This window comes from Oncorhynchus clarkii, chromosome 17 (genome assembly GCF_045791955.1).
Source record: "Oncorhynchus clarkii lewisi isolate Uvic-CL-2024 chromosome 17, UVic_Ocla_1.0, whole genome shotgun sequence".
In the NCBI taxonomy this organism is placed as follows: domain Eukaryota; kingdom Metazoa; phylum Chordata; class Actinopteri; order Salmoniformes; family Salmonidae; genus Oncorhynchus; species Oncorhynchus clarkii.
Window position 1 is genome coordinate 61,271,267 of NC_092163.1, and position 12,154 is coordinate 61,283,420.

Consider the following 12,154-nt stretch of genomic DNA (forward strand, 5'->3'; position numbering starts at 1 on the left):
AACTCTTCTCACGGTCCGATGGACCTGGGTGGACCGTGGCCAGATACAAACTTAGTTGGAGGAGAAAACCCTGGCAGCCGGCAGTATCTCCGTCGTACCCCTTAGGCAGGGATAGATTAATCCTGCTGGGTTCAGGCAGGGAAAGGGTGCTCAGGGGAGATCCCGGTTGTGCTGGTGGAGGCGCTGGAAAAACTCCCTGTCTCTCCCAGCGGTCCATATTCTGGACAACGCGATCTATGGCGGCACTCAGATTGTCAATCATCTCCATATGTTCCATGACGCGCTCCTCCACCTCCATGGCCGGGGTACCTTCTCCTGCTGAATTCATTTTTTTGGTCAGAGATTCTGTCAGAGTCGTGTGTATAGGTGGCAGGGAAGTCAGGCGCAGGAGAATCAAACTGAGTGTAATGGAGTTATTTAATAAAAATGTAATAAAAACCACAACACTGAATTAACAAACATTCTCTGACAAAGACATGAGGGGAAACAGAGGGTTAAATACACAACAGGTAATGAATGGGATTGAAACCAGGTGTGTAGGAAGACAAGACAAAACCAATGGAAAATGAAAAATGGATCAATGATGGATAGAAGACCGGTGATGTCGACCGCCGAGCACCGCCCGAACAAGGAGAGGCTTCGACTTCGGCAGAAGTCGTGACACTCCCCTTGGCATTTTTTCTATTTTGTTGCCTTACAACCTGTAATGAAAATTGATTTTTGGGGGGTTTGTATCATTTGATTTACACAACATACCTACCACTTTGAAGATGCAAAATATAATTTATTTTGAAAAAAGCATCAAATAAAAAAATCTGAAAACTTGAGCGTACATAACTATTTACTATTAGCCACCTTTCGCAGCAGTTACAGCTGTAAGTCTCTTGGGGTATGTCTCTATAAGCTTGGCACATCTATCCACTGGGATTTTTGCCCATTCTTCAAGGAGAAACTGATCCAGCTACTTCAAGTTGGATGGCTTCCGCTGGTGTACAGCAGTCTTTAAGTCATACCACAGATTCTCAATTGGATTGAGTTCTGAGCTTTGACTAGGCCATTCCAAGACATTCAGATGTTTCCCCTTAAACCACTCAAGTGTTGCTCTAGCAGTATGTGTAGGGTCATTGTCCTGCAGGAAGGTGAACCTCCATCTTAATCTCAAATCTCTGGAAGACTGAAACAGGTTTCCCTCAAAAATGTCCCTGTATTTAGCGCCATCCATCATTCCTTAAATTCTGACCAATTTCCCAGTCTCTGCCGAAGAAAACATCCCCACAGCATGATGCTGCCACCACCATGCTTCACTGTGGGGGCGGTGTTCTCGGTGTGATGAAAGGCATTGGGTTTGCGCCAGACATAGCGTTTTCCTTGATGGCCAAAAAAACTCAATTTTAGTCTCATCTGACCAGAGTACCTTCTTCCATAAGTTTGGGGAGTCTCCCACATGCCTTTTGGCGAACACCGTGTTTGTTTATTTTTTTCTATAAGCAATAGCTTTTTTCTGGCCACTCTTCCGTAAAGCCCAGCTCTGTGGAGTGTACAGCTTAAAGTGGTCCTATGGACAGATACTCCAATCTCCTCTGTGGAGCTTTGCAGCTCCTTCAGGGTTATCTATGGTGTCTTTGCTGCCTCTCTGATTAATGCCCTCCTTGCCTGATCTGTGAGTTTTGGTGGGCGGACCTCTCTTGGCAGGTTTGTTGTGGTGCCATATTCTTTCCATTTTTTATGATGGATTTAATGGTGCTCTGTGGAATGTTCAAAGTTTATGATATTTTTTTATAACCCAACACTGATCTGTACTTATCCACAACTTCGTCCCTGACCTGTTTGGAGAGCTCCTTGGTCTTCATGGTGCCGCTTGCTTGGTTGTGTCCTTTGCTTAGTGGTGTTGCAGACTCTGGGGCCTTTCAGAACAGGTGTATATATACTGAGAGATGCGACAGATCATGTGACACTTAGATTGCACACAGGTGGACTTTATTTGACTAATTATGTGACTTCTGAAGGTAATTGGTTGCACCAGATCTTATTTAGGGGCTTCATAGCAAAGGGGGTGAATACATATGCACGCACCACTTTTCTGTTTTAAATTTTATTTTTTTAAACAAGTAATTTTTTTTCATTTCACTTCACCAATTTGGATTATTTTGTGTTTGTCCATTACATGAAATCCAAATAAAAATCTGTTTAAATTACATGTTGTAATGCAACAAAATTGGAAAAAATGCCAAGGGGGGTGAAAACTTTTGCAAGGCACTGTACAGGACCTTCCACCCCACCGGGTATATGGATGCCTGATGAAGACCTAAGGGTGTCATACATAAATATCACATTTTCATTTCTGTTTTCCATTTGTCTTGAAAACTTTACCTTCACTCTGTGTGAACTCTGTGAAACGGATTAGAAAGCCTCTATTGGGAGGCGGCGATAATGCCCTGTAAGAGTCACCTTTCATCAGGTGCAGTCACAGGGGTGACAGAAGCTGTGCCAGCTCACAACTTTGATTCCTTATCTCACATTTCAACAATCTACTTTTGGTGGGGTTTTTTCCCTCCTTCATTACACAGGACGTATAAGGTTGTGATTTACTTCAGCTCACCCATCTTGTTTTAACTGGTATGGAGTGACTTCCCATGCTGTGATACCAGAAGCTGGGAGTGTCTACTGGGCCAGACTGGGAGTGTCTACTGGTCCAGGCTGGGAGTGTCTACTGGTCCAGACTGGGAGTGTCTACTGGTCCAGACTGGGAGTGTCTACTGGTCCAGGCTGGGAGTGTCTACTGGTCCAGACTGGGAGTGTCTACTGGTCCAGGCTGGGAGTGTCTACTGGTCCAGACTGGGAGTGTCTACTGGTCCAGACTGGGAGTGTCTACTGGTCCAGACTGGGAGTGTCTACTGTTCCAGACTGGGAGTGTTTACTGGTCCAGGCTGGGCGTGTCTACTGGTCCAGGCTGGGAGTGTCTACTGGTCCAGGCTGGGAGTGTCTACTGGTCCAGGCTGGGAGTGTCTACTGGTCCAGACTGGGAGTGTCTACTGGTCCAGGCTGGGAGTGTCTACTGGTCCAGGCTGGGAGTGCCTACTGGTCTAGGCTGGGAGTGTTTACTGGTTTAGACTGGGAGAGTCTACTGGTCCAGACTGGGAGTGTCTACTGGTCCAGACTGGGAGTGTTTACTGGTCCAGGCTGGGAGTGTCTACTGGTCCAGACTGTGAGTGTCTACTGGTCCAGACTGGGAGTGTCTACTGGTTTAGGCTGGGAGTGTCTACTGGTCCAGACTGGGAGTGTCTACTGGTCCAGACTGGGAGTGTCTACTGGTCCAGACTGGGAGTGTCTACTGGTCCAGGCTGGGAGTGTCTACTGGTCCAGACTGGGAGTGTCTACTGGTCCAGACTGAGAGTGTCTACTGGTCCAGGCTGGGAGTGTCTACTGGTCCAGACTGGGAGTGTCTACTGGTCCAGACTGGGAGTGTTTACTAGTCCAGGCTGGGAGTGTCTACTGGTCCAGGCTGGGAGTGTCTGCTGGTCCAGGCTGGGAGTGTCTACTGGTCCAGACTGGGAGTGTCTACTGTTCCAGACTGGGAGTGTCTACTGTTCCAGGCTGGGAGTGTCTACTGGTCCAGGCTGGGAGTGTCTACTGGTCCAGGCTGGGAGTGTCTACTGGTCCAGACTGGGAGTGTTTACTGGTCCAGGCTGGGAGTGTCTAATGGTCCAGACTGGGAGTGTCTACTGGTCCAGACTGGGAGTGTCTACTGGTCCAGGCTGGGAGTGTCTGCTGGTCCAGGCTGTGAGTGTTTACTGGTCTAGACTGGGAGTGTCTACTGGTCCAGGCTGGGAGTGTCTACTGGTCCAGACTGGGAGTGTTTACTGGTCTAGACTGGGAGTGTCTACTGGTCCAGGCTGGGAGTGTCTACTGGTCCAGGCTGGGAGTGTTTACTTTACTGTTTAATTGTTCGCCAAAGCAACTCAATATGTTTTTGTAATCTACAGGTTATATGCACTGCCAGAAGGGAAATATATGCTAAATGTATTTCTCACTTGTAGCATTTTAAATGCATAGACATTCAGCTGCAGAACAGTCCCTGGACAATGTGTTCCCGAATGAGAAACTATTCCATATCATATCTTAACATTGCATCTTGTGCTTTGTTGCAGTTGTGTGTTCAGGATCATGTGTTTGTGCATACCATTAGGGATACAGGCTCTGGAGAGCATGTGAGAGTGAGCGCAAGGGTTTATGTGCATGTGTATGTGTGTGTGTATGTTTGTGTGTTCTGTTGCTGACATCGGAGCATCAGCAGCTGTTAAACTCTTCTCACACAGCAGGTGCAACATGTCACTGTCTAACACAACGGACACACACGCAAGCATACACACCTGTGCAGTGCGTCTGTTAGGTCAGTTGATGCATCCGTGTGTGTGAGAGAGAGAGAGAGAGAGAGAGAGAGAGAGAGCGAGAGAGAGAGAGAGAGAGAGAGAGAGAGAGAGAGAGAGAGAGAGAGAGAGGCAGACCTGTCATAGCCACATTGCTGATTTCTGAAGTGATAGGGGCACACAAGTGACAGAGGTAGTAAATCCACATCGGTCTCTTGCCTCAGTGTGAATAGTCATAACCACATCACAGCCACACAACCAGGCGATGATGACCATGTTCTGTCCTACAAAAATATTCATATATACAGTAAGGGTTCCATGATCATGTTATGCAGTGCCAATGATGGTATAAAGCCTAAAGTTCTGTCTAAAAGGAAAAGCTATATTGAGTAGGTAATTTACTTTTTTGTTATTCTACATACGGTTTTACAATTAGCTATTTATGGAAATAATCATGCCATGTCTAGCCTACTTATGTAGAGCAAGTTCAGATCGTGTCCTCTGTCTCAGTTTGACCCATTCCAGGACAAGGCATCAACTTTTCCCAATTACTGGTTAACAGTAAGTACTTTATTAAACCACGATAGTCTGCAGAATGAATATGTTATGAGAAAAACAGCGGCGTAGGGCAGCAACTGATATGAGCGGACGCTGACAGATGCTGTGAGAGAGGAACACTGGTCCGGGCCTCTCCAACAGACCGTGCTGCAAACTTTCCAATTGTCTCCAAATTCTCATAATCCCACTGTCCGGAATGATAAATGATTGCCTGTGTTCTAATCTTTGTCTCAGGGGTCATCTTTCAGGGCTGAGGTGACTCTGCGGTGAACACTGAAGGATTGTAGCAGAACAGGATAATGTAGCGTTGATGTAACACACAGCATCCCAATCCCCGCATAACGCTCATTAACTTTGATGGAAATCATCTGTGATGACAAACATGAGGGCGGTTACCTTGTTAATGATATTCCTCAAGGCAGTAGCAGTAGTGATGGGTGCATGGGGAGGTACAGGCAGGGCAGGGCAAACTGGGAGGCCGGTTGAATGTTTGAACACTGAAGTGGGTAACACCTGTTTCCCGTTTCATCTCCGAAGTCAAGTTGAGTCTCTGCAGCCAGGGTGAAACTGTGTTGCAGGCATTGGGGGGGACGAATAGTAGACGGGAGTGCATGTATGTGTGTGTCATGACATGATAGGAAACAGCTTTCCTGGCTTTGGGTGAAATAGTATTTTACCGCCTTAGTTTCTGAGCAGCACAGTATGGCTCTGCAATGCCCCATACACCACATTTCCTGCAATTCGACACAGTTTGACATTACTTATTATTCCTATTTTTAGGGGTATTTTGAGGGGTATATGGAGGGGTATTTTGAAAACATAGTATAAATTGAAGGATAAGTCCTCACCATCATTAATGAAGGTATTTCAAGGCAACTATTAACAAGACACAAAAGATAAGTTGACTGAGATGTATTATAATGTGATGCACACATGCATATTTATTTAGGAAGATGAGAAAGCGGAAGACTGAGTTTTATTTTAGTTGGAGTTTGCCTACCTTATGCCCAGTCCATTTTTGTGTGTGTGTGAGCATACATACTATGGTTGAATGTTGATCCAGACTCCTGAGTCTTTCTCCCGACCGTATTCTGTCAGCAGATAGAAATGTTTTTCCAAATCAGTTTTTTCTTCTTCAATCTGAGCCAGATTGACAGTGCTCTGACCCAATGAGAATGGGGAGGCACCAAGGGTCAGAGTGCCAAGGGCCAATCACATTTCAGGGAGGGACATGTCCCCCCAACCCCCGTGGCAATTTATCAACTTCAAGCCTACAGTTGGTCCATGTACAATTTAATTAATTTATGTGTGAGCATCTGGTAGGTTCTAAAGAAAGTATATAATCACTAGAAATGTGAATGGAGACAGTTTGCCCCCTTGTGGGAGCTGTGAAATTTGTTTTGTTGACCTTGCGCAGACAAACAGAAGGCCGCACATCTCTATACAAATTCACACAGCTTGCCTCACACTATACAGGATCATGGTCTGTTATGAATCAGATACTACAGTCCAATCAAAGTTGCAACTTCTAGGCTAAAACAATCTTTCTTTCATGAAAATTGATAAAAAGCAGTGTTTTAATAAAGTAGGCATGTAACATTGTAGGCCTACATTCGATTTCTTCATGTTTTGAGGAAAACACTGCTTAGAAACTACTCAAATAGCTTACTGTTGCTTCTTACCTGCTGCTAATGTAAATAACATCAGTTGCAAGGATGAGAATACGTTTTGAATAGCTAAACAAGCCCACCGGCACGTCCCCTGCACAGCTGGCCTCGACCTCAGAGCATTATATAAAATGTTAATATCTTTTTCTATGAGTGATGGAAAGAAAATTGGCCTCAGTGACAATTAATTGCATAATTCAATGGATATTTTGTGCACAAAGGTGATGAAATGTTCAAATTTGAATTCTCTAGGAATTGTCTTTCTGGGCCAGGCGTCAGTTAAACTGCAGTACGGAAGCAATACTATAGGAGCAGTCAAAAAAGTGCTTACAGACCGGAACCCTGGCCCCTTGATTGCTACTCTACATGGATAGAGTAGCAATACAACCAATACAACCTCACAAACGAGAGCCAATCGTAGGGAAATATAGCCTATAGTTGTCCTCACAGGCCAATCAAAAGAAAGTGATTTGTTTTTTCCTGGATTTATATTCCTCCATTACTTCTACTACTGTTTGAAGTTGACAGTCTGCGATATTTGTAGATCATTGAACACGCAACAGGTTACATTGTAGGCTATACGTACCTTTTGTAAGGGTCTTATTCAGAGGCATTCTACATATTTTCCTGTGCAAACTAATATTAACCCATGTGTTTTGTGTTGTCATGGTCAGGCTGTTTGGCTGTTACCTTTAACATATGGTCTTGTATAATGCGGTGTGCATGCCCTTATGGCAGGTTTGTGTTGGGAAGGCTCTCTTTTATTAGCCCCCTGTTTCCCAGTTGAGTTCTCTGCAGCTGAGGCGTGAAACTGCTCTGTGTTTAGGGCCATACCCGCAGCTGCACAATAACTCAAGGTGCAACCACTGTATATAAATGCTGGATTGCCGATACTAAATGTATGGGCCATTAAGAGGCTTTGAAGCCACCAGTAGGCCATATTGGCACTGCCCAGTAGGAGCAGTCCTCCATAGGGATGAACGGAATTCTATATTATTTCAATTAAACGTTTCAAGGACAAAATAACATGTATTTAAGTCATTTTTTGTTGTTGTAGTGGACACAGTAGCATTAGTAATCTCAAAGAAATTACATGAAAGAAAATGTTTTTATACATTTTTCTGACTTTTAGTTTGTATGTTTAGCTCACATAATACAATTTGAAGTATGCATTAAGGTGTCTGTTGGCCTAATATAATAAATGTGGCAAAAATGAATGTAGACATCAATAAATTCATTTCTATAGCTTTGCAAATATTTTCTACAATGGTATGGGAGTACCAAGATGTAGGCATGTTGGCTTCAACACAGCACCCCCTACTAGTCATGCAGTGTACATAGAAATCGTTTGGGTGCAACCCATACTCCTTCTCCCTCCTACTTGGTTTGTAACATGCAAAAGCACTTACCCCTGAGCAGGGTTCTCTCTCTCTCTCTCTTTGTCACTCCCTCTCTAAAACCATTACACAGACAAGAGTGCATCCACATGTAGACCAATGCTAAAAATAATTACTCCATTTCATATGTTAAACACGACTGCACTGAGGGACACATGTTAGTCATTGTTGAGTAGATCCTATAATAGCACAGTGGAGGTAGACAATAATGACAGAACCATACCAAACTAAAACCAGTAGATGGCATCAGTGTGCCATAACTTTACTGTAATGAAGGAACTTGCACCCCTTTTTGCCTCAGTTTGTAGGGGCATGGACTCTACAAGGTGTTGAAAGCATTCCACAGGGATGCTGGCCCATGTTGACTCTACAAGGTGTTGAAAGCATTCCACAGGGATGCTGGCCCATGTTGACTCTACAAGGTGTTGAAAGCGTTCCACAGGGATGCTGGCCCATGTTGACTCTACAAGGTGTTGAAAGGGTTCCACATGGATGCTGGCCCATGTTGACTCTACAAGGTGTTGAAAGCATTCCACAGGGATGCTGGCCCATGTTGACTCTACAAGGTGTTGAAAGGGTTTCACATGGATGCTGGCCCATGTTGACTCTACAAGGTGTTGAAAGCGTTCCACAGGGATGCTGGCCCATGTTGACTCTACAAGGTGTTGAAAGCATTCCACAGGGATGCTGGCCCATGTTGACTCTACAAGGTGTTGAAAGGGTTCCACAGGGATGCTTGCCCATTTTAACTCTACAAGGTGTTGAAAGTGTTCCACAGGGATGCTGGCCCACGTTGACTCTACAAGGTGTTGAAAGCATTCCACAGGGATGCTGGCCCATGTTGACTCTACAAGGTGTTGAAAGCGTTCCACAGGGATGCTGGCCCATGTTGACTCTACAAGGTGTTGAAAGGGTTCCACAGGGATGCTGGCCCATGTTGACTCTACAAGGTGTTGAAAGCGTTCCACAGGGATGCTGGCCCATGTTGACTCTACAAGGTGTTGAAAGCGTTCCACAGGGATGCTGGCCCATGTTGACTCTACAAGGTGTTGAAAGCGTTCCACAGGGATGCTGGCCCATGTTGACTCTACAAGGTGTTGAAAGCGTTCCACAGGGATGCTGGCCCATGTTGACTCTACAAGGTGTTGAAAGGGTTCCACAGGGATGCTGGCCCATGTTGACTCCAATGCTTACCACAGTTGTGCCAAGTTGGCTGGATGTTCTTTGAGTGGTGGACCATTCTTAATACACACTGGAAACTGTTGAGCGTGAAACACCCCGGAGTTCTTGACACATAAACCGGTGCGCCTGGCACCTGCTACTATACCCCGTTCAAAGGCACTTAAATCTTTCGTCTTGCCCATTCACCCTCTGAATGGCACACATACAAAACCCATGTCTCAATTTTCTCAAGGCTTAGAAATCTTTCTTTAGCTGTCCTCCCCTTCATCTACACGGATTGAAGTGGATTTAACAAGTGACATCAATAAGGGATCATTTCACCTGGATTCACCTGGTTAGTCTATGTCATGGAAAGAGTTCTTCATGTGTTTTATTCTCAGTGTAGATCTTAGATGACCACTTCTGTTCTGATTATCTTGGATCTAATGCATTTTCTTCTACTGTTTCTTAGTAATTGTAACACACTGTAAAGCCTACCAATGTTTAATGCATAATCTTTCCTTAATCTACCAAAGAACTTCTAATTCGTAGGTATTTTGTGCCTTTTTGCTGTTGCCAAATGCTACTAACTGAAATAACAAAGGAGAATTGTACAGTATAAAGCATTCAAATCAGCGCATATGGAAGCCATTGTCCAGATCTTGTATAATGCTAGATGTTAAATTATCACATTTGATAGTATGGAAACAACAAAAATTCACAAACCACTTCTCCCAGAATGTCACATTTGTCAAGTTGCTTAAGAATGTTAATTTGAAAAATGTGTTTGACCTTCAAGTTTGTTTTAAAGGTTTATAATTCATCCTAACGAGGTATTCCATGTCGTACCTGTCTCAAGGCTTAAAAATCCTTCTTTAACCCGCCTCCTCTTCTTCATCTACACTGATTGAAGTGGATTTAACAAGTGACATCAATAAGGGATCATAGTTTTCACCTGGATTCACCTGGTCAGTCTATGTTGTGGAAAGAGCAATGTTTTGTACACTCAGTGTATTTCTCTGGAAAGCATTGGACTAGTCAATGTGGGGTTTGTGTGGTATTGTGAAGAGGACAATAAAGGTATCGGATGTTAAAAAGATATTCAAATCTTGCAAATGAGCCATCTATCACTGTAAAACACGTCTTAGACAACTGTCATATTTCTATTCAGTTGTCGTGGACATATTGGCTCTCCACCAAAACTAGTGCTAGTAATGCCATGCTTCTGCCCCCTAGAGGATTTACCTCAAATTATTCATCCCAGCTAATTCTGACAGGCATTTCCCCCATCATTTATGACTATTTTACTTGTTTTTATTTATTTTATTTTATTTTTTATTTTTTATTTAACCTTTATTTAACTAGACAAGTCAGACCATTTTACTTAATCTCTCATTCGTATGGCAGCCATCAAACATGCTTTCTCATCCAGGCTTGTAGTGTGATGTCATCTCTGCTCCTGGTATTGTACAGTGTAGTGAGTTCACTCTTGTGCCCGAGCCAGGTGTTGTCACCGTTGGAATGTGCCTCATTGACGGCAGGTGGGGGACAGCTGTATGAGCAGAAAGAAGTTGTTCAGACAATCTGGCAACTCGTCCTCTAGTTCAGATGGGGAGGTTGGCTTGGTAATGAAATTTAGCATCCTGTCAAATAACTTCTGATTCATAATTAGTGAGGCTCCCCACGTGAAAAAATACTATAGTATACTATGGTATAAATACTGTAGTATCACTATATTTGTATACTATAGTATTCACTGTAGTGTTTTTGCCATTTTTACTGTAGTATACTGTAGTATTTACTAAGTATAAATACTGTTGTATTACTATTGTTAAAAAAAACTATAGTATATACTATACTAATTACTGTAGTGTTTTTGCAGACTTTACTGTAGTATACTGCAGTATTTACTAAAGTATAAATACTGTTGTATTACTATTGTTAAAAAACTATAGTATATACTATAGTAATTACTGTATTGTTTTTGCCGACATTTCTGTAGTATTTACTGCAGTAATGTTTTTATTTTACTATCTTTGACATAGAAGTGGGGTCTTTCTCCTTGAGAAAACCTGCTGGACAAACACTAAAAGAGCAACGTTTTCTTAATCTGTAGGTAGGACTGCGTCTGAATGGAGAGTTACTTCTACTTTTTTCTCTAACCTGTAGAGAACACAATATATGGTCTATGCTTGACATATAGGTTTCTCACTCCTGGGTGGTGTTTTTGTAGACATTTCTGTAGTGTTTAAATGCAGAGTTATTCTCAGGATAATACAGTAGTATTCTTACAGTATGCTACAAAATGCTATAGTAAGCACTAGACGATTGTGGGATACTACAGTGTGTAGCATAGTATTCTAGAGTATACTACAGTTTACTACATAATTCTATACATTTATATATAAGTAAAACAATGTAATGTGGGTCTACCATCTACGTAGCGTCTGGATGATATTATCTATTGAACAGTTTAACATCAGCATTTCAATATGGCTAAATCTACAGTGTGCTGGACTGAGCTTGCTTTCTGAACCATCTCTGTATGTTTCTGAGCAACTGAATTTCTTGCAACTCTACCAATTTTGCCATGTGCAGAGAGAATTTTAAAAAAGTTTAACAGCTAATTTCCTGAAATTCTACACATTTTGCCATAATTTATGCCATGTTAACATGATATCTGAGTGAGAGTGACTAAAAAAATGAATGGGGCTCCCTGGAGATCAGGGCCCCTTGGCACGTGTCCTTCATGCCCCTTCGGTAATTCTGCCATGATTACTACAAGTTTAGATAGCTATCGACCGGGGGCCCTAAGCGGCCACTTATGTCTGTTATGCCTAGGGCCGGCCCTGGGTGGAGAATTTATCGATCTAGCCACTGAGCTGAGGCCTCATTTGTCTCCCTCTCACAGGCTTTTCAGATGACGGGATGCTGCCTTTTCCCCCAGCTGGTGACAGCCTTCCTCAGATAGAGAGACAACTTATTAATCAGGCTTTCCCTCCTC

At 43.3% G+C, this 12,154-nt stretch overlaps 1 non-coding gene across 1 annotated transcript; it reads right to left on the reverse strand.

The window, feature by feature from the left end:
* Positions 1-11,198: 11,198 nt before the first annotated feature.
* Positions 11,199-11,253, reverse strand: LOC139371717 (U7 small nuclear RNA). Its single transcript, XR_011627397.1, has one exon. It is a non-coding gene; the product is annotated as a U7 small nuclear RNA (small nuclear RNA).
* Between the last annotated feature and the right edge of the window lie 901 nt (positions 11,254-12,154).